This window comes from Pteropus alecto, unplaced genomic scaffold (genome assembly GCF_000325575.1).
Source record: "Pteropus alecto unplaced genomic scaffold, ASM32557v1 scaffold673, whole genome shotgun sequence".
Lineage (NCBI taxonomy): Eukaryota > Metazoa > Chordata > Mammalia > Chiroptera > Pteropodidae > Pteropus > Pteropus alecto.
Genome location: NW_006434826.1, coordinates 436,679 through 440,035, shown reverse-complemented (window position 1 = coordinate 440,035; position 3,357 = coordinate 436,679).

The window sequence follows — 3,357 nt, the reverse complement described above, 5'->3', positions numbered from 1 at the left end:
CTCTCTCTCTCTCTCTCACACACACACACACACACACACACACACATACACACACAGAGTGTGACCTCACATACCCAGCATGGGGCTAATTGCATTCTGTTTTCCTGATATTTATGGACCTGGCACAGCTACACAAGTCCCAGAGCAGAAAGGGCCAAATAGGCAGGCCTTGGCTATCCCTGTTTGACCCAGACATAGAAAGACACCCAAAATCATGCCAGCATCCCAGTCTGGCCCTTGTGGACACCTATTTTCTCACTTAAGTGCTGGTGCAGACCTGGGCCTTCCACACTCTCCTCAGCCCTCTGGCATGCCTTGCTAAAGGATGAAATGGAGTATACCTGGTGGCATGGCTGGGGCAAGGATGTGTGCTCTCGCATTCTGAGCCACACGTTATGCTGAATGAGACTTCAGCAAACTCGTGTCCCCAGAATCCTATCCCTGGCTGCTCCACCCTGGCTGGGTAGTGGACCTGAAGGCAGGCCTGCTCCAAGAAGCTGAGCACTTTCTTGTGTCTCATAGCCATTCTGTGGGGTCAAGAGTGTCTAGGGTGAGAGTGGGGAAGGGGAAAAGCGGCTGGAACTGAACTGTGAAATGGTGATGTGAGGAAACCAGGCGTGATTGGGGATGGAGATGGGAGAATGGGTGAGTGGAAGAATGTAGAATTGCCTGTGAAAGTTAAAGAAACCAGAAGGAAAAGGGGGCCTGCTGGAAAACTCACATGAATTGGAACGGAATGGATGTGCAGGTGGAAGCTGTGAGTAGAAGGCAAATAGAATGAGGGAGTCGTGGAAAAGTAAAGGGCTTAAGTGTGATGGTTGGATACAGCAGAGAGGTGAAGAAGGGGAGTATCCACGTCCTGGCTGGCATCAAGTACATGCACAACAGCTGTGATTTATTGAGAGCTAATCCTCCCTTCTAGTACCGTTAATTGGGCAACTTACCTAAGCCAGTCCAGGGGCCCAGAGAGGCTGAATTGATGTCAACTGGCCCCTGCCCATCCAGAGGTCCCCTCTGAGCTCACGCTTGCCCTGGGCATGGCTGCTTCGAGATTGTAGAAGAGCCAAGCGAGGACAGGGCCAGGGTGAAAGAAAACCCTCCAGAGGAGATGGAACTGAGTTCCTGGTCCCTTGTTTGTCAGCCCAGAGACTTGGATCGAAAGCATGAATATTGGCGAACCGGATAGTCAGAGTGGGGAGGGAACTGGAAACCAAATGGCCAGCTACACCACAGTACGCACAGTGCCTGGCCAGGTGCTGATTTCCCAGGAGCGGGCAGGGTAGTGAATTCCAGACCCTCCAATGCGGGGACATTTGCTGGTCTGGCCCCCAGGATTAAAGAGAGCACCCGGCTAGCTCTTGGCACGGGCCTTTTCTGAGACTTGGTTTCTTCATCCCTGCTGCCATTAAAAGCGGGAATCCAGTGATAAGCGCCATGACAGCGCAGTGAGCAAACGGTTGAATTCCATTGCCAAAGTTGCATTTGCATGTCCCAGTCTTCCTTCCTACAGCTGAGACACCATCAATACCACCTCGTGCTGTGTCTCACCCTACTGAATCGTACTCCCTCTACCCAGGCTCAGCGCAGGCGAAACCGTAGGAACAGCATGTGCACTCTCCACTGGTCTCAGTGTTCTTGTAGACCTCAAGAGAGCCAAGGCTCAGGGCTGCTGCCTTGCCTCTTGTCAGAGGGCCACCTACTGAGAGGCCAGTCTCACCTGCCCTGCATCAAAGACTTTCTCCATTCAAGTCGTATCTCCATCTGCAATCTGCCCAATGCCACAGGCTGACTCCTTTGTCCCAGTGTCTTACGCAGCTGCCCGTCCTCAGTCCTAAAATGGGTGGTTGCTGAACAGAACTGAGAATATCGGGGCTGCGTGTTCCTGAAATTCTAGCCTCTGTCACTCAGCGGCTGAACACTTCGCATTAACATGTTGTGACCATGGCCCTTTCAACCAGTCCCCCAGCCTGCCAGGGGGAGGGAAATAGGTTACTGAATGAAACAGGGCCTTTCTGTTTTCACTCCCATGTGGACCTGGGACAGAACGTAAGAAGTATAGCAGCAAGACAAACGAAAGAGAACTCTTAGGCTCAGACAACAGACCAGGGATGACAAGAGTCTCAGGATGGCAGGAGGACAACGGCATGTGTAAAGAAAGGTCAGTGCCAGGGTGATGTTCAACCACCAGGCAGCTGGTGCTGAGCACACAATGGACTAAATGGCTGTTGGCTAAAGTGTTAGCACACCTGACATTTTCCTGAGTTTCTGAAGCCACGTATTTTGGCTAGGCTTCATTTGCTACAAATGATAGAGCGCAGCAGGGTCGGAGGAGTCAATGCTGAGTAGAGGTTTATGGTAATGACAGTAACGGGGACAAACTAAATCACTGGGTGGACTTGACAGGATGGTTTTCCATTGAGTCACAGAAATGATAGCAACGGGCATTAGTGTAAGGTGAGAGGAAGTTGAAAATGACTGGCAGATCAGATGCAGGACTGTTTAATGTGAGAATGTGGAATGCGTAATTCCCACGATTTGAAACGGAGATGAACTTAAAGGGGAGGGGTTCAACTCTCAGTTAGAAGTCGGATTCGCCAAGTACAGAGATGTCTATGTCATGGTTTCTGAATCAGTTCACCCAGAACTGAGAAATAAGTGGACAGCTGTGATGCTGTCTCGATGATTCTTCTTTCAATATTTTATCAAAGATAGCTCTTTAGAAAAAAAATGAACTTTCTCTTCAACAAGGATTCTTGTAAGACACTCATATTTTATCAGTTTTAGAATAATTTTTCTGTCTGTAATGTACCCCGTGTAAATCCTGGCTCTCTAGATGAACCTTAGTTATGGTTCCATATTGTAGGATGACTTAGTTTAGACTAGTAATGTTCAGCATCTAAAAATATATTACAGAGAACACATAATTTTGTAAATAACATTTATTAAACATCAGAATTATTTTTGACATAATATAGGTTATCAAGTAAAAGATAAATCATAAAAGGTATTTTAGTAATAAATAATAAAAAACCATCACATCTTGAGGCTAAAGCTTTTCCTGAGTTTGCATTATTTGGACAATTTCTGCTCTACTGTATGAACTAATATTATATGTTGCATTTGTTTTTAAGAGTGTGTATATCAAAGTGTGTTAAAGCATAGACTTCCAATTTTATCCTCCAGACTAGGTATTTCTGACCTATAATCCTGCATACAATTAATTCATTGGAAAAATTAATTTGTTTTTGTTGCATGCCCATTAACTTTTTGCTATCGATGTGTCTGTACTAGCACTTCAAAAAAAAATGTCAGCGTTTATAAGACACATGTTTTCACTGTAGGCAGCAGTGGAATTGT